Raw genomic sequence first — 19,452 nt, forward strand, 5'->3', positions numbered from 1 at the left:
TTCTTCCACTAGGTCAAGATTAGCATGAAGGTCCTCATTGTTCATCTCATCCTTGTAGATTGGAGAGTGGGAAATCCGATCTCCATGGGGATCATCGCCTCGGCTCTAAACACAAGGCTAAATGGGGTCTCTCTGGTGGCCGTGTGCAGTGTGGTTCTATAAGCTCAGAGGATGCTCAACAACTTTACGACCCACCTGCTTTTGGCATTATTGAGACTTGTCTTCAAGTTGTGGAGCAAGGTTCCGTTGTCACAAGTCAGACAAGAAGCACAAGAAGCTCAAGAAGCTCAAGAAATGGCTGAGCAGAGGACTATGATGGACTATGCCAAACCCACTCTCACTGGAGCTGCCTCCAGCATTATCAAGCCCAATATTGCTACTAACAACTTTGAGATCAAACTTGCCATCATACAAATGATTCAAAACACGATGCAATTCTGTGGATTGGCCCACGAAGATCCCAATGCACACATTTCTAACTTTTTAGAAATTTGTGACACCTTCAAACACAATGGGGTAAGTGATGACGCTATTAGGTTGAGGTTATTCCCATTTTCTTTGAAGGATAAAGCCAAAGCATGGGTGAATTCATTACCGGCAGGATCAATAGCTACGTGGGACGAAATGGCCAGCCGTTTTCTCTCTAAATATTTTCCCCCTTCTAAAACTGCTAAAATGAGGAATGACATCACTACTTTTTTCCAGCAAGAGGGGGAATCTTTATATGAGTCATGGGAATGATACAAGGAGCTGTTAAGGAGAGTTCCTCACCATGGCCTCCCCATTTGGTTGCAAGTGCAGACTTTCTATAATGGTCTTACTGACTCAAATAAGACCATATTAGATGCTGCAGCCGGAGGATCCATAAATAATAAAACTCCTGAGGTTGCCCATGCACTTATTGAGGAAATGGCAGCCAACAACTATCAATGGCATTCGGAAAGAACTCAAACTAGGAAGCAACAAGACTTGCATAATGTTGACACTTATACAGCACTATCTGCACAAATAGGAGCACTCAGTAAGAAAATAGATGAAATGCAAATAGCTGCCATGCATGTGCAGCCTCTTAATTGTGAATTGTGTGGGGGAAGCCACATCAGTACAGACTGCCAAGTTGGCAATCAGTTCAGACCATCTACTGAACAAGTTGACTATGTCAGCAATTCGTTAAGACAGCAGGGTTACCAGAGTCACCATACTTTTCATCCAGGATGGAGGGGACATTCAATCCAGTCCTGGCCAAATCAACATACTTCGAAGCCGTTCCACCAGACTTATCATCAGCCTGAACTAAAATCCAATTTGGAGGAACTGATGACAAAATTTATAGCAGGTGCAGAAACTAGGTTCCAGAACCAGGAAGCCTCAATCAAAAACCTAGAAAACCAAGTGGGGCAATTGGCACAATTAATCTCTTCCAGACTACCGGGAACTCTTCCAAGCAACACTGAAGTGAATCCACGAGAGCAGGTGCAAGCTATTACCTTAAGGAGTGGAAAAGAGTTGCCTGAGGTAGAAAAGAAGAATTGGGCTGAACCCAAGGCAGAAACAAGCCTTGGGACCAGACAACAGAAGACGGAACAACTAGAAGCACAACAAGGGATGCACCAACAACCACAAGTTCCATTCCCTAACAGGCTGAAGCAACAAAAATTGGAGAAGGAATTTGGTAAGTTTCTTGAAATATTTAAAAGTTTACATATTAATATTCCTTTTGCTGATGCTTTAGCCCAGATGCCACACTATGCAAGGTTTTTGAAGGAATTATTGGCAAACAAAAGGAAACTGGGAGATGTGGCTACAGTTGCATTAAATGAGGAATGTTCTGCTATCCTTCTGAACAAGCTACCTCAGAAACTCAAAGATCCAGGGAGTTTCACTATTCCTTGTACCATTGGCAGTTTAAAAATTGAAAAAGCTTTATGTGACCTGGGAGCTAGCATCAATTTAATGCCATATTCTATCTTCAAGAAATTGGGGTTGAATGAACCCCAACCCACTAGAGTAGCATTACAATTGGCTGATAGATCCATTAGACATCCTAGGGGGATCATAGAAGATGTGTTAGTTAAAGTTGACAAATTCATTTTTCCAGTTGATTTCATTGTGTTAGACATGCAAGAAGATGTGGAGGTCCCGCTTATCCTAGGGAGACCTTTCCTGGCTACCGGGAAAGCAATGATTGATGTCCAACAAGGACAACTCAGCCTTAGGATACAAGATGAGGAGATAATTTTTAAAATGTCTAATGCTATGAAACATGCACCCTCTAGTGATGATTCTTGTTTTATGATTGATGCCATTGAATTGACAATTGATGAATGCTTCCAGGTAAGTAGAATAACTGATCCTCTTGAACTCTGCCTCCAGCAGGGAGAACTTGAAGAAGGAGAAAATGAAAAAATAAACCTCATGATAGTAGACCTGAACGATAAGCCTTAATTCAAGGGAAAGGGGTTTCTTAAATTAGAGAACTTAGGCAAATTGCCTGGACCATCAGGTAAGCCATCACCCCAAGAACCCCCCACCCTTGAACTGAAGCAATTACCATCCCATTTAGAGTATGCTTTCCTTGAGGAACCATCAGATCTCCCCGTGATAATTTCCGCAGCGCTGAATCCCTTACAAAGAGAAAAATTATTAAGAGTGATGCGGGAACACAAAAATGCTATAGCTTGGAAGGTAGAAGATATCAAAGGCATTAATCCATCAATCTGCACTCACAGAATTTTGATGGAAGAGGACAGCAAGCCTTCCGTTCAACCCCAAAGGCGCCTGAACCCCAACATGAAAGAAGTGGTAAAGGCTGAAATAATTAAGTTGTTAGATGCTGGGATCATTTATCCTATTTCTGATAGTTCTTGGGTAAGCCCTGTGCAAGTTGTGCCCAAGAAAGGGGGTATGACTGTTGTTCCAAATGAGAAAAATGAACTCATCCCTACTAGAACCGTCACCGGATGGCATGTGTGTATTGACTATAGAAAATTAAATGAAGCCACCCGGAAGGACCATTTCCCTCTCCCATTTATGAATCAAATGTTGGAGAGGCTAGCCGGGCATGAGTATTATTGTTTCTTGGATGGATATTCAGGGTATAACTAGATACCAATTGCACCAGAAGATCAAGAAAAGACCACTTTTACTTGCTCATATGGAACCTTTGCATACCGAAGGATGCACTTTGGGTTATGCAATGCCCCAGCAACCTTTCAGCGATGTATGATGTCTATATTTTCTGATATGGTTGAAAAATTTATTGAGATCTTCATGGATGATTTTTCAGTTTTTGGCTCTTCGTTTGATGCATGTTTGAATAATCTGGAACAGGTGCTTACTAGATGTAAAGAAACACATCTTGTGTTGAATTGGGAGAAATGTCATTTTATGGTGCAAGAAGGCATAGTGCTTGGACACAAGATCTCTCAAAGAGGTATAGAAGTCGACAAGGCCAAGGTGGAGGCAATTGAAAAATTGCCAACCCCAACATCTGTTCATTCTTTGAGAAGTTTCTTAGAACATGTCGGATTCTATAGGAGGTTTATTAAGGATTTCTCAAAAATTTCCAAGCCATTATCTACCTTGCTTCAGAAAGAAGTGCCTTTTGAATTTTCAACTGAATGCCTTCATGCTTTCAACATCTTGAAAGACAAATTGATCCATGCACCTATCATGGTAGCACCAGATTGGACCCTCCCATTTGAATTAATGTGTGATGCGAGTGATTTTGCTATAGGAGCTGTTTTAGGACAAAGAATGAACCAACATTTTCAGCCAATTTACTATGCTAGCAGAACCTTGACTGGACCCCAACTCAATTACACCACCACAAAAAAGGAGCTGCTAGCAGTAATATTTGCACTTGATAAGTTTCATTCATATCTGATATTATCCAAGGTTGTTGTCTACATAGATCACTCGGCATTAAGGCACTTGCTTACCAAGCAAAACTCAAAACCAAGACTGATCAGGTGGATCCTTTTATTGCAAGAGTTTGACATTGAGATTAGAGACATGAAGGGTGCTGCAAACCTGGCTGCTGACCATCTCTCCCGGTTGGACACGGTAAGCTCAAAAGAGGAGATAACCAGCAACATTCGAGAAGAATTTCCGGATGAGCAGTTGTACTCAATACAGAAATACTCATATCCTTGGTATGCTGATTTTGCTAATTATCTAGCTGCACAAGTCCTTCCTCCTAACCTTTCATATCAGCAGAAAAAGAAATTCCTTTCTGATGTAAAATACTATCTGTGGGAGGAACCCTTTTTGTATAAATTGTGTGCAGATCAGATCATAAGGAGATGTGTCCCCGAGGAGGAGATGGAGTCGGTACTCCAATTTTGCCATGATAAAGAAGCAGGAGGTCATTTTGGAGCTAGTCGCACTGCAGCCAAGGTTTTGCAATCAGGTTTTTATTGGCCCACACTTTTCAAAGATGCCCATAGGTATGTGTCCACATGTGACAAATGCCAAAGATCGGGAAACATTTCCCGACGGAATGAAATGCCCCTTTCCAATATTTTAATCTGTGAAATCTTTGATGTTTGGGGTATAGATTTCATGGGACCTTTCCCGAATTCTTTTGGGAATAAGTACATCCTTGTTGCAGTTGACTATGTATCCAAATGGGTAGAAGTCATGGCTTTACCCACAAATGACTCAAGAAGGGTGGTACACTTCCTAAAGAAGCTATTCTCTCGATTTGGCACTCCGCGAGCTATAATTAGTGATAGGGGAACTCACTTCTGCAATAGCCAATTTGAGAGGTTAATGCAGAAATATGGAATTACACATAAATTAGCTACCCCTTATCACCCTCAAACCAGTGGCCAAGTGGAGTTGGCTAACAGGGAACTCAAAAGAATTCTGGAAAAGACCGTAGCATCTGCCAGAAAAGATTGGTCCATCAAATTAGATGATGCATTATGGGCATACAGAACTGCATTTAAGACACCCATTGGCATGTCCCCCTACAGATTGGTCTTTGGTAAAGCATGCCATTTACCAGTTGAATTAGAACACAAGGCCTATTGGGCTCTTAAATTCTTAAATTTTGACATTCAGGCCACAGGGGCTAAAAGGCGGTTGCAATTGAATGAATTGGATGAATTCAGACTTACCACCTATGAGAATGCCAAAGTTTATAAAGAAAGAATAAAAAATTGGCATGATAAGAACTTGCTGAGACGGGACTTTTATGTAGGCCAACAGGTTTTGTTATATAATTCTCGTCTCCGCTTGTTTCCAGGTAAGCTGAGATCCAGGTGGTTTGGACCCTTTACCATTTCACAGGTTTTTCCCCATGGGGCTATAGAACTCACCCACCCGGTTCAGGGCACGTTTAAAGTAAATGGTCAGCGCCTGAAACCATATTTAATGGGCGGTATTGTACCCCCTCCATCCACTGTTTATCTTGATAACCAATAATCTTTTATGCTTGCTCATGAACAGGTTAAGGAATCTTTTTGTCATTTATCTTTTTAGAATATTAGTTAGTAAAATAAAGATCTTTTTCTCAAAATTCCAATTCTTTAAGGACTCAATTCATCATTTTCTTTTCTTCAGTTTGCTCTAGCAAGTGTGATCCCCTAACACTACGAACATTGAGGACAATGTTCATCTTAAGTGTGGGGGAGTGAGCCCGAGGCTAGAGTATGAGGGCTGAAACCATGCACCCCAACACACATATGCAGGCAATGACATAACCAAAAAAGACTGGAACCCCTCAAATTCATTACTATTTATTTGATGATTTTTTTTTTAAGAAGGAATTCAATGAGTTGAGGGAGACTAATGTACTTGTTAAGTTTTTATTCTTGTGAATAACCCAGTTTGATATATGCATGAGAAAAGGAGAGCTGAATATGCCTTTCAGCATGACTAGCCCTAACTTCCTTCATGTGTATGGAAGCCCTTGATTTCATTGTTAATGGTCAAGAAAGCTAGTGCACATCTGAAGTGTTGATTCTTGAGGTTCAATAATTGCAAAGAAGGACAAAAGCCCAAATTGACTCCGCTATTTTGAGCTGAATAGTAAAACTAGCAGCTTAGAACATGAGTCCTATTTACCTACCTCAAGTAAGTGACCAGTGTGAGATGGAGCATAAGATGCACTCACACCAAAAAAAAAAAAAAAAAAAAGTAAAAGAGAGAGAAAAGTGTGTGAGATGGAGCATAAAATGCACTCACACCGAAAAAAAAAACGGTGAGATGGAGCATAAGATGCACTCACCCTTAGAAATAAGTAATTGTGGTGACAACTGAGGTTCAAAGGGGCACTCTAAAGTTGAACCCTCATTAAGATTTAGTTACAGATGTGAAACTTAGTGAAATTTGATTATTAACCTTGACAATTAAGGAGCTGATTTATATATGAATTAGGAGTGAAGGGTAGACTATGATGAAATTCATATTCTCCTTTCCTTGGATCTTATACATATCTTAAATAGTAATTTACAAGAATAAGAGTTGAGCACTTACAAAAGTCCCCCGACTACTGAATGAATTTCTATCTTAAAAAGTTCACCAGGTAAATGGTAAGAACAGAAGGGGGGAATATTCAGTTTATGGCTGATGTCCTTGCTTGAGGACAAGCAAAAGCTTAAGTGTGGGGGTATTTGATGAACTTACAATTTATCTATAAATTTTGAGGACTTTAGCATGGATTTTTATGCCGGTTTTATTAATTTTTGCCATAATTTAGCTTAATGCTAAGAATAAGTTTAGGGATAATTAATCCAAGAAAAGGAAGGAAAAAGGCAAGAAAAGAAGGTTCAAAAAGACTAATTTCAGTCCAGCCCGGTCGTGGAAGCAAGAGAGAGCACTTCGACCCAAGAAGAGCAAGTGAATTCCTTGAGAAAACCCAAGAAAATAAAGCCTAGCTATGAGTAGAATTCGGCCCAGCAAGGAAGGCCCATTCTCAGCCCAAAAGAGCAGCTCAATGTATAGCTATCATGTGCTAAGAGAGAGCCTAAGTGCAGCCCAAATAGCAGCCCTTAGGAGGCTTTCAAGAGTGCTCTAGAAAGTTCAAGAAAGGGGTGTAATACACCCCATTCTAGAGGCTTCAAGAAGGGGCAAGAGCCCCCTTGAAAAACTATATAAGGAGGCCTCTAGGAGGGGGGAGAGGTGTTCAATTGCTTGAGAGGAAGGCTCTCCCACTCTTAGAGGTTCGGCCACCTTGAGAGAAGAGAAGAGAAGAAGGCTAGGCGCAAGGAAGAAGAAGAAGAAGGGTTGAAGAAAGTTCAAGACAAGCAAGCTAGAAGAGAAGGTGAGTTCGAATTGAGGGTTTGTGATTCAAAGATCTTTTGTAATAAATTAATTGTAGTTTCATTCTCTTTTGATTCGAATTCAGTTTCTTTGTTATATTTTCTTTCTTCTTTCTCCTTTTTTTCCATTCTTCCTTGATGTATTTCAGCTTGTAAAATTTCAGTTCAGCAATCTAATTATTTTTGATTCATTCAAATGGTCATGAATTGTACTTGAAGTTTCTTGAATAAGGGTGTTATTGTAGATTAATTCGGCCAACTAACCTTCAAAACTCAGATCTGAATTCTCAGATTTGAGATTGCAAGATCTGAATTGCTTGAAAGAGAATTCAGATATGCAATTTTCAGATTGGCCGAATTAATCTACAACTTGGAATTCCTAAAGTGCTTGAGAGAGACTCTGGGCATTCAGATCTACTATTCAACAACTGAATTGAGTGCAAGGTTAGAGATAATTTGCACAATTCAGTTGGTGATCAAATCAGATTTGAATTGATGCCTTAGAAGTGTTTGAATAAATGCATGCATGGGGATTAGATTCTTGCTAGAGATAGAAGAACCGTCACTCATGCATAGGATGAACATGCACTTGAGAGAGGCTGTTCATGACCTTGGAGTTTCACCAAACCAAGGCTCAATCATGATTTATTCGAATGATTCAAATTGATAGATTGCTGAATTTTGAGATTGACATTTACTGCTTACTCTTCTAACCAGATTTGAAGGCAATTGGGCCAATGATTTAGATAGATTTTAATTTAGGATTTTTTAGCTTTCATTAAAGTTTTGATTTATTTGTTGATCAGATAAGAAGTGCTCAATTTAGTATTGGTAATTGTTTCCTAAATCCTCATGGGAACGATACTTCACTCACTACTTTATTACTTGAACGGCTAGTGCACTTGCTAGTGTCACAATGAGCCACACATCACATAGCATAGTCTTAATATGCCCAACCATTTGTCTGGTGGGGTTATGTGTGCAGTGCTGTGTTGTGAGGTCCTTGGCTATTAGACTTTGGTCGAGTCATGTGTGTGGTGTGTACTTGACTACTGTTGGGGGAAATGAGACTTTATTTAGGTGTTATTTATACATGAAATCCTCTGTCCTATTCATTGATAGTACATTCTAAGGTTCCTAGTGCTCTAGCTCCTCGGCATCAGCTTCCTATCGAGGTCTTCTAGTCTGTAGGTGCTTGGACCAAGCACTTTGATCATCCTGTACTATCTTTCGAACTTTGGTACTTTGGTATCATGGTACCTAGCCATCCTCTATTGTTGTGTTACCTTCTAGATGTGTGCTCGATTGTGGGCTTCTTCCACTAGGTCAAGATTAGCATGAAGGTCCTCATTGTTCATCTCATCCTTGTAGATTGGAGAGTGGGAAATCCGATCTCCATGGGGATCATCGCCTCGGCTCTAAACACAAGGCTAAATGGGGTCTCTCTGGTGGCCGTGTGCAGTGTGGTTCTATAAGCTCAGAGGATGCTCAACAACTTTACGACCCACCTGCTTTTGGCATTATTGAGACTTGTCTTCAAGTTGTGGAGCAAGGTTCCGTTGTTACTTTGGTTTGTCCATTACTCTGTGGCCAATGAACCACTGTTGTCCAATGGTCTATTTTTAGCTCGGTGTAGAAGGCTTCAAACATTTAGTCGATGAATTGGGATCTATTGTTGGTGATGAGAACCTGAGGGATGCTGAAACGGTAGATGGTGTTTTTCCATGGGAAGCATTGGGCATTCTATGTGGTAATGCGTGACAGTGGCTCATCCTTCACCCACTTTATGAAATAGTCCACCACGATAAGTGATAGCTATAATTATATAACTATTAGACAGTCTTGTATGCCCTTAGCTTCAATCGGATTTGATGTACTTTTGTTATTTAGTGGAAATAAATTAAAGTGCATGCTTGATTCATGTTGTTTGGTATAATTCTATGTAAGACCCTAAAACTGGACACTTATGGAAACTTGTGTTAGTTTTAAATGTTCACAGCCATTGGATAAGTCAGGGGGGATTTATCCTACCAAGGCTGATACTGATATGCCACCAAGTGTTGGGATGGCTTGTTTCGGCCATCAGGGTAAGACCCAAGGCACATGCAGTATGGTATTGCTTGGACCCTTGATCCAGACCAGATTTCCAGTATTACCCTAGACCTTGGAGACAGATGGGCAAAACTGGAAAGTTACACCTGACCCCTAGACTCGATTATGACACATCAGTAGGTGTTGGATCAGGCTGTCTTTGATGTGTCAATCAGTGAGATCCTTAGTGGGGGTCAAAACCTGGACATGTTGGGGCAGTCTGAGAATTCATCTAAGTGAGTGGTCATAGTGACAGGATCAGCCCCTTTGTCGGACAATGGTAATGATCGGGAATGCACTCTCTCTGGTGGAAACCAAACTACCAGCAATTGATTTCAATCGTTGGAATTTTGTTTTGCAAAATTAATATATATATGTATATATGTATATGTACAATTTCAAAAGATTTGTAAAAAGTTTTAATTCCCGGGAACCATGTGAGTAGAGAGTGCGGCACTGTTCCCTACAGCCGAGAGAGAGGTCTTCTCTTGTCGGGTAGTGCTTGATCATTAAGGGCTGAGAGGTTAAGTGTAAGACCATTTAGGATAATACCTGATGGGCTAATCTTGTACCTGTCCACAGTCCCTGGGTTTTTATAAGATGGCTTGGCCCAGGGACCACTTAATGTAAGTGTTGGGCTCATAGGGTCCATGTGATGGGCTCAAGGGGGTCACTGAGTCTTTCAGTGAATTCGGCTAGGCCGAACCCATGTGGCTGGTGTGTAAATCGATGCTTGGGTCCCACGCTATACAAAGAAGCCCAACTGGGCAGTAGATTGGAAACTGGTTAAACACTGAACACTTAATGGGCCAAAAGCCCATTTTGAACTGGGCTGATATGATCACCTGTTCATGGGGCGAATCTGAGTTTAATGTTGGTAAAAGGATTGGGTCTTTAGCCTTATCCACTCTAAGAGACCAAATTCAAATTAGATTTGAAACTGGTAACCTCCTGATAAGATCAGGAGTTAACTAACTTAATTTGTAGATAGGATTAAGATTATCTCCTATCCAAATACTGATTTGGATTGGGATAAATCCCAAAATATTGGGAGGTTTCTTAATCAAGAAGAAAGAGGAGAAAACCCTAGCAGAAATATCAGATTTCGAACTAGGGTTGTGAGTATGCAAGAGGCACCTCCTGCAAATTGAGATTAGATCTCTCACAGACTCCAGAGAGAAGAGACAGTTCTGCCCTCTTCGTCCCTAGACTTCTCCTCCTTCAGCCGCCACCATTGCCTGTTGGAAGATTGGATCTTTGCAGCAACAGAAAGTCAAGAAATCAGTTATTGACAACAGTCTTGCAAGAAAGACAAAAGGATTCGGTGTTCAAGGTTTCTAGAGGGTTCTTACGAAGAATCCAGTGTGTAGGACGCACCCTACTGGTTCCGTTCCATCCACAGCTGTGTCATCTTCAGCAGGAGCGGATCTTGGTTTCTTCTTTGGGCGTGAACACCAATTTTGGGAGATATTGTTTCTCCAGATCAGGTATAATCCTTCCTGTTTCCTTTTGGTTCAGATCTGGTTTGATTATGGTTCAAGTGGAATCCTTGAATAATGTATTCTAAATTTAGGTAATATGATTCCCAGTTGGAAGAAGGTAGGAAAATTTTTGAAATTCACCCACCCTTTCCGCACCCTTCATGGCGTCCATTAGATGGATCCTACCATTCTTTCAGTGGTATCAGAGCCACAGGTTCGAATCTTGAACCAAAAGAAAATCAGATTTGACCTTGCACAGATGGATAGAAGATGTTCTGCCAAGATCTGTGTAGATTGCTTTCTTTTTTTTTTCAAGAAATGGTTTCTTGTTAAGGGCGTTTTATCTGAAATTAATTTTTGTTAAATCCAAAATTTATTTATAATTTTTCTTTATTTATTTTGATTTAATGGACTGTTCGAACCTGGAGATCGCAGTGCAGTTTTGGCATAGATGGTCTGCGCACCCTTTTTTCATTTATTTTATTCAATTCGGTCTGTAAATATATATATTTTTTTATTTTTCTAGACTGGATGTATAGGATTTGATCAAGAATGTAATTAATTAATAGAAATATGATTTCTATTTTTATTTATTTTCTTGATTAAAGAAGAAGGAAGAAGATGGCGGTGTTGGAGATTTGCAGATAGAGAAATCACCTCCTGCGATTTACATTTTATGAAACTGTAACATTTGTGATTAACCTTTATTTTGTAGGTGGCACGAACAGTCCATATTTGATTTGTGATTATCTAAAATCAAAATTATTAATTTCAGATCTCTCATGAATTAATTCTTGAATTGAAAATCAGTTTTGGACTATTTTGGACTAGATTGGACCAAAACTGTTTGGACCAAATCTGAGATTCGAAGGGGGCTATTTTTCAGTCCATATTTCTCACACTGGTTATTCCAAATCTGATGTTCAATTACAGGGATTAATTCGGCCCACCTGTAAAGCCCAGTTTTAAAAGGTTAAAACTACAAAAGCCCATTATTGTGAGAAAAGCTGTATGGGCCGAACTGCTAACTACTATTCAGCACATACACCTAGTAGACATTAATTGTTAATGCTTTAGTTTTTTAAATAGGCTGTTCGATGGGCTTTACAACAGTTAATTGATTGGATCAATTCTTCCTTTACATGTGATGTTTGGATGTTTGATGTGCTGTGACCATGGGCCATAAGCGTTTGGCCCATGTTGACTCGTTAGTGGCTCTTGTGCACACCATGGCTGAATGCACATCATTGCCATGGTGTCCCTTAAGATCATTGGATGACCCCCTCTCTACTTGGTGGGCCCCATAACCCTGAAAAGGGATGCGTACAGAACCCCTAGCCGATTGAGGCCCACCAGAAATCTGACTTTAGGAAAGTTAGTGGGAGCCACTTTGGTTTGACCTAAATTAGAACTAGGGCGTAATTTTGTTCCCTCGAGCAAATATGAATGTGTGTGATAGGGAGATCCATATGATGGACTCTCTAAAGACCTTCCATCATTAGCACAATGATGGGTCCATCAGTAATGAGGAAACGTACCATAAAATTGGGCTATCCATTTGCTGTTGGACCTGTTAGAGTGTTTCATTAGATGATAGGGGCGTCATAGACCGATGTGGGAGGGGCTTCACCAGAAAATAGGAACTCTCTCATGGTACCTTGGCGTAACCTGAATATGATGGGTGTGCATTCACTGGACAGAAAGGTTTACCTGAAAACGGCTCTGAACCTTGTCTGACAGAGGCCAAAGGGAAACTCATCTGATGAGTGGATATGATCCGTCACAGAAAGGTGATGGGGTTATGCAGCTGAAACAGTTGGCTTCATGCACCCTATGTGATTTCCGACATTTCCAGAGACATTCCATCGTCTCCGTCACTGAGAAAGGAGGGAAAATCTTAGAGATGAATAAATGGGAATGGAACATAGATTAAAAACCATATCTATGTAGGTAACATGAATCAAACTAAGGTTGTGGACTAACGTCTTTGCTGTTTTATCAGAAAATGGCAACCGGTCAATTTGCAAAGCTTCTAGACAATAACAAGTTTAAGGGCCCAAACTATGCCGACTGGTACAGAAATCTTATGCTGGTCCTAACTTCTGAAAAGTTAGATAAGGTGGTGAAAAATCCTACCCCGGAACATCCAGGTGATAGGGCTTCTGAGGCCCGTAGGAGGGACTACCAAGATTGGGAGGATAAGAACTCCCTAGCCCGCTGCTTTGTCATTGCCTCATTAGACAACTCAATACAGAGGCAGTTCGATCTCGAACTAGCCAAGGACATATTGGATAGTCTAAGAACAATGTATGAAGAGCAGAATCGTTCTACTCGACAGAAGGTCCTGAAATTGTTCATGACCACGCAGATGTCCAAAGGGCAGAAAGTTCATGACCATTGTCTTCGGATGATGGGATACATTAACGAACTCGAAGCTCTTGGATCCGGGCTAGATCTTGGCACGCAAGTGGATGCCATCCTGAATTCTTTGCCCTCTTCTTTCAATGCATTCACGATGAACTATAATATGAATAAGCTGAATGTCAACGTTTAGGAACTCAGCAATATGTTGTAGAGGGTCAATGATCTTTTAAAGAAGGATGAGCCTGTGGTTATGCTTGCTAAAGCTAACAAATCGGGCAAGAAAAAGAAAAAGGCAAAGAAGCCCCAGAAGAAAGCTGCCAAACCCAAGAAGCAGAAGAAGAACAAGGCATATGATGTCTGTCACTTCTGCAAACAGACCAGCCACTGGAAGAGGAACTATCCTGCCTACCTGGAATCTAAGAAACGTAAATCGAAACTTGTGTCATAGAAACTAATATGTTAGTTACTTCTGTGTCCTGGTGTGTTGACTCCAGGGCTTCAACTCATGCATGTAACTCACTGTAGGGTTTCAAAGTTAGCAGAAGATTGAGTGATGGCGAAGTGACACTATTCTTGGGAACGACTGCAAGTGTTGCAGCTGCGACGGTAGGAACCATAGAATTAGTTTTTAGATAAGGAGTCCTTGTACTTAAAGATTGTCTTTATGTACAGAACTTGAGAAGAAATTTAATTTATGCTTCTAAACTGTGTGCTGATGGATAAACTATTTATTTTAGTAAACGGAATAACAAATTCATCGCATGCGGGGAACTGAAGAGTGGTCTCTATGTTCTACATCCTTCTCTAGAAACTAACCTAACCAAAACTACGTCGGTCAAAAATCCCAAGAAAAGGAATCGTGATAGAGTTAATCCCATGTGTCTCTAGCATTACCGACTTGGCCATATCGGTGTTGACCAAATCACAAGACTGGTAAAGGATGGTCTTTTGGATTTTCTAACCGTAGAAAATCTTCCCACTTGTGAACCTTGCCTTCAAGGTAAGATGACCAAGCGGCCATTTGACGGTAAGCCTGAAAGATCTGGAGGCACACTTGACCTAATACATACTGATGTATGTGGTCCCTTGTGTGTTTGGACATGGAATCAACACATGTACTTCATCATCCTTACAGATGATTTTTCACAATATGGTTACGTGTACCTAATGAGACACAGGAAGTCGAGAAACAGTTAGGGAGAGAAGTTAAGGCCCTTCGATCGGATCGAGGTGGCGAGTATCTCTCTGACAAATCCAGGGACTACTTAAAGGACAATGGGATAGTGTCACAACTAGCTCCCCCTGCTACACCACAACTCAATGGTGTTGCATAGAGGAGGAATATGACATTGTTGGACATGGTCCGATACTTCTCGTATGCTCAAAATTACCCACATCCTTTTGGGGATATGCATTAGAGACTGCTATCTACGTGCTGAATCGGGTTCCAACCAAATCAGTTCCGAAAACTCCATATGAACTATGGACCGTAATGAAGCCAAGTGTAAGACACTTGAAGATTTGGGGTTGTCCTACACACGTTAAAACAACAAGTGCGAGCAAGTTAGAATCCAAAATCAGCCGTTGCCTATTTATAGGCTACCCAAAGGATTCAATGGGTTATCTATTCTATGACCCAAGTGAGCAGAAAGTGTTCTGCAGTCGAAACATCCAATTCTTAGAATCTGAATACATCATGGACTCTCACCGTTAGGAAATAGTTCTTGATGAGGTGGGAGATGTCCCACAAGTTCTAGGTAGTGACCAACCTAGAAGGTCCACCCGGGTATCCAGACCACCAGTCCGATATGGTTATGACTAGGATACCTACCTGGTGGAAGCCTTGACTAGTGAAGAGGATCCCGTGACTTACGCGGAAGCTATGTTAGACATAGATTCCCATAAGTGGGTGGAGGCCATGAGAGCTGAGATGGACTCGATGGAGACAAATGGAGTCTGGACTTTAGTAGATCCACCCTCTGGGGTAAAAGCAATTGGTTGCAAATGGATCTACAAGAGGAAGAAGGGCCCCGATGGCAGGGTTGAGACCTACAAAGCTCACTTGGTGGCGAAAGGGTATACTCAGAAAGAAGGCATCGATTATGAGGAAACCTTTTCGCTCATGGCCATGCTTAAATCCATTAGGATCCTGCTAGTTGTAGTAGCATACCATGACTACGAGATTTGGCAAATGGATGTCAAAACTGCGTTTCTGAATGGAGATCTTAGTGAAGATATCTACATGCAGCAGCCGTAAGGCTTCATTGCTCCTGGTCAGGAACACATGGTATGTAAACTCAATAGATCCATATATGGACTTAAGCATGCTTCTAGGAGTTGGAACATCCATTTTGATTCTGCCGTCAAAATGTTTGACTTTGAGCAGAATCCGGATGAGCATGAGATCTTAGTGAAGGGCCATGGACTTCGGATGGGCATGAGAAAGGCTGCTGGCTGGTGGAGATTTGAGTGCCTTTGACAGTGGTTGCACCTTTAGATGAGCTGAATTGCATATTGCTTCATGGTAGGCAAGAAGTAGCCCTGTGGAGTGCCTTGAATGTCAAGGTCCATACACCAGGGTGGTCTCCGCAAATACCCTCGTGTATCTCCCTGAGGACATAATCAGCTTTGGCTGGGTGCAGACACCTCAGGCAGGGGAGAGTGTGACCGACGATAGAGTTGGCCTCGACTAAGGTAGTACCGAGCCAACCTATGGGTGAGCCTTTTATTCTTTGGTTCGGTCCTTAGGAAGGGTGCCATTCTAGAGGTATTGTATGATCGAATCCATACATGATGGCTCTTGCTAGACAGGGAGGACCGCTAGAGTTGCTTCCAAGATGTTGGGTTGTGCTAAGGTGTCCATCTTGACCATGGTGCTGAGGTCGGTACGCGGCGAGCTGGAAAGCTTTGACAGGGTGTCAGCTTGGGTGTTCTCAACTCTGGGGATCTATAATATGGAATAGTGCTTGAGCTGTCTGGCGAGCTCCTGCACTTTATGCAGATAACTTGCTGTGGTTGGCTCTCGTGCCTCAAATTGACCAATGACCTAGTTAACCACTAGTTGGGAGTCATTGAAGAACTTTACGCACCTTGCTCTGACATCTAGTGTGAGCCAAAGCCTAGCTATTAGGACCTTGTATTCTGCTTCATTATTCGACTCCTTGAACTTGAACCTCAGGGTGTGCTCAAAGATGGTATCATCTGGTCTAAGGAGAATTTTCCGACGCCGCTTCCTTGTCGATTGGATGTTCCGTCCACATAGAGGGTCCAGACTAGCGGGATCTCGACTAGGTTTTGAGTTGAGAATGAGCACTTAGCCAGGAAGTCAACTAGGGTCTGGGCTTTGGTGGCAAGCCAAGGTGCGTACTCGATGTCAAACTCGCTTAGTTCTACGCTCCACTTGATTAGGTGCCCTGATGTGTTTGGCCTATGTAGTACATGTTTAAGTGGCAGGTCAATGAGCACTAAGACGCTATGTGCCTTGAAGTACGACCTAAGCTTCCTTGCCGAGGTGGCGAGGGCCAGGGTGACCTTTTTGAGGTTTGAATACCACGTCTTGATGCTCATGAGTACCTTGTTGGTGTAGTAGATCGGCCTTTGGGTCTGGCCTTCCTCCTTTACTCAGACCAAACTGATCACTTCATTGTTGGTGGACAGGAAGAGCAAGAGCTAGTCTCCCAGGTTCGGCTTCATGAGTAAAAGTGGCAATCTCAGGTAGTGCTTCAACTCCTGGAAGGACCATTTGCACTCTTTAGTTCACTAGAAGTCTTCAACCTTTTTCAGTGCCTTAAAGAAGGGTAGGCACGAAAACTTTGACATAAATTTGCTCAGTGCGGCTATTCGTCTAGTGAGCTGCTGCACTTCTTTATACGTCTGTGGGACTGCATATCCTGCATGGCCTGAATCTTCTTTGGGTTTTTGTCAATTCCCCTTTATGTGACCATGAAACCTAGGAACTTGCCGAAGCTAACGCCAAAGGCACACTTTGTCGGGCTCGTCTTCATCTGGTATTTCTTGAGGGTGCAAAAAACCTCCTTTAGGTCGGCTAGGTGCTACTTTGCTCTCTTGCTCTTCACCAACATGTCGTCCATGTAGGCTTTCACATTTCGTTTGAGTTGTTCCTTGAATATGTGGTTCATCAGCCTCTGGTATGTGGCACTGGCATTCTTCAGACCAAAGGGCATCACCTTAAGTAGTACGGTCCTCGATCTATAGGTAGTCTTCTCCTGGTCGTCTGGATGCATCTAGATCTGATTATAACTAGAGAAGGCATCCATGAAGCTCAAGAGTTCATGCCTCGCCGTTGCATCGACGGGCTAGTCTATCCTTGGCAGGGGGAAGTTTTCTTTTAGGTAGGCTCTGTTCAAGTCAGTGAAGTCAATGTAGATTCTCCACTTCCCATTGGTTTTCTTGACCATCACCACGTTCGCCATCCAATCCAGGTATGTCACCTCTCAGACGAAGCAGGCATCGAGTAGCTTCTACACTTTTTCGTTGATCACTTGCCACCATTCAAAGGTGAAGCAACTCTTCTTCTACCTCACGAGTCAGTAGCCATGACCTTGAGGTTGATTCCTATCATATCTTTTGCTGACTAGGTGAACACATCGGCGTTGTCTCTGAAGAGTTGTACAATGATGTCCCGGAGATTGCCTTCTAGGAGGGATCCTATCTAAACGGTTTTCTCTGGGTTGATGTTGAAGAAGGGCTCCTTGATGAGGTCTACCACAGGCTGGTTGCGCTGTGTCAACAACTTATCTCTTAGATCTATATTCTTTGTGGTGAGTTCCTTACTAGTGTAGGGTCTACCTCTACGAATGATCAGGAAACACTACCTTGTTGTTCTCTGGTTTCCTCAGGTGGCACTTATTCCATAGGGTGTTGGAAACTTCATGGCCAAGTATTAGATGGAGATTGAGGACTGCAGCATGTTCAACATTGGTTGGCTGATGATGGCGTTGTAGGGTGACAGGATCTGAATGGCAATGAAGTCCACCATTGTCGTGGTGGTGATGAGGCCATCACCTATCAGCAATGGCAATGTGATTCTCCCCTGAGGTATCAGTGAATCTCTAGAGAATCCTACCAGAGGGATGTGGATTGGAATTAGTCGATCCTTTTCGATGTCGAGCTACTTGAAGGCCTCTTCGAAGATGATGCCAACCAAGCTTCCTGTGTTTACCAGTATCCTTGGGATCTCGAAGTTGGTGATCTTGGTGGTTATCATGAGGGTGTCATTGTGCGGTCATCATTAGTGAAGGTGATGGGGTCTCCTGCCTCGATCTCTTTGGTTCCATGTTCTCAAGTTGGTTATCATAGACCTTATAGGTTGAGCTGGTTTCCCCTTTGGAGGCCATCCCTCTTGAAATGATGGCGATGACCCTGACGGGTGAAGCTCGAATTGGTGGTGCATTGTCATGGCACAGTTCTTCCTTTTGCTTGTGTTCCTTGATGTCGACGAACACGCCGAGGTACCCACACCAAACTAAGTCCTCTAGGTTCCCTATTCTTGATCTTGTTGCTCTAGGACTTCATTTTTGGGCTACCTAATGAAGTTGTGGTCACAGATCTACATCAGTATTTTGGCCCATGGCGCGTTCAATGAGGTGAAATTACAAAACATTAGCGGCAGAGTCCTTAGCCTACAGTTGGGGTGGCAATCTTTCCTTTTGCCTTCTCGATTTTCTCTCTGCTCATCGTGGTCATTCCACTTGTGGTCATGCTAGTCCTCTTCACTCATGTGTAGCTCTTGGGCTTCTTTGGCATTCATGTATTTTTGGACATGCTTCATGAGCGCGATCAAGTTGGGTAGATGATTCTTCTATAGCAAGAAGATGAACATTGATGAGCTCAAGCCGTGCATAATGGCAGCCATGACCACTGACTGGTTTAGGGCTCAAACCTAAAGGGCTTTAATGTTGAATCACGCCAAGTCTCGTAAAGTCTCTCCTTTCTTCTGGCACACCTACATGAGGCTGGCCGAGGTCTTCTTGTGCCTTTGGCTAGTAGTGAAATATGCTAGGTGATGTGTGGCTCATTGTGACACTAGCAAGTGCACTAGCCGTTCAAGTAATAAAGTAGTGAGTGAAGTATCATTCCCACGAGGATTTAGGAAACAATTACCAATACTAAATTGAACATTTCTTATCTGATCAACAAATAAATCAAAACTCTAATGAAAGCTAAGAAATCCTAAATTAAAATCTATCTAAATCATTGGCCCAATTGCCTTCAATTCAGGTTAGAAG

The 19,452-nt window shown here is 42.1% G+C and overlaps 1 non-coding gene across 1 annotated transcript; it reads right to left on the reverse strand.

Annotated features, from left to right (window-relative positions):
• Positions 1-672: 672 nt before the first annotated feature.
• On the reverse strand, positions 673-779 carry LOC148876529 (small nucleolar RNA R71). The gene has a single exon (XR_016106192.1). It is a non-coding gene; the product is annotated as a small nucleolar RNA R71 (small nucleolar RNA).
• Positions 780-19,452: the final 18,673 nt, after the last annotated feature.

This window comes from Nelumbo lutea, chromosome 1 (assembly GCF_056320005.1).
Source record: "Nelumbo lutea isolate HS-2025 chromosome 1, American lotus-T2T, whole genome shotgun sequence".
Classification (NCBI taxonomy): domain Eukaryota; kingdom Viridiplantae; phylum Streptophyta; class Magnoliopsida; order Proteales; family Nelumbonaceae; genus Nelumbo; species Nelumbo lutea.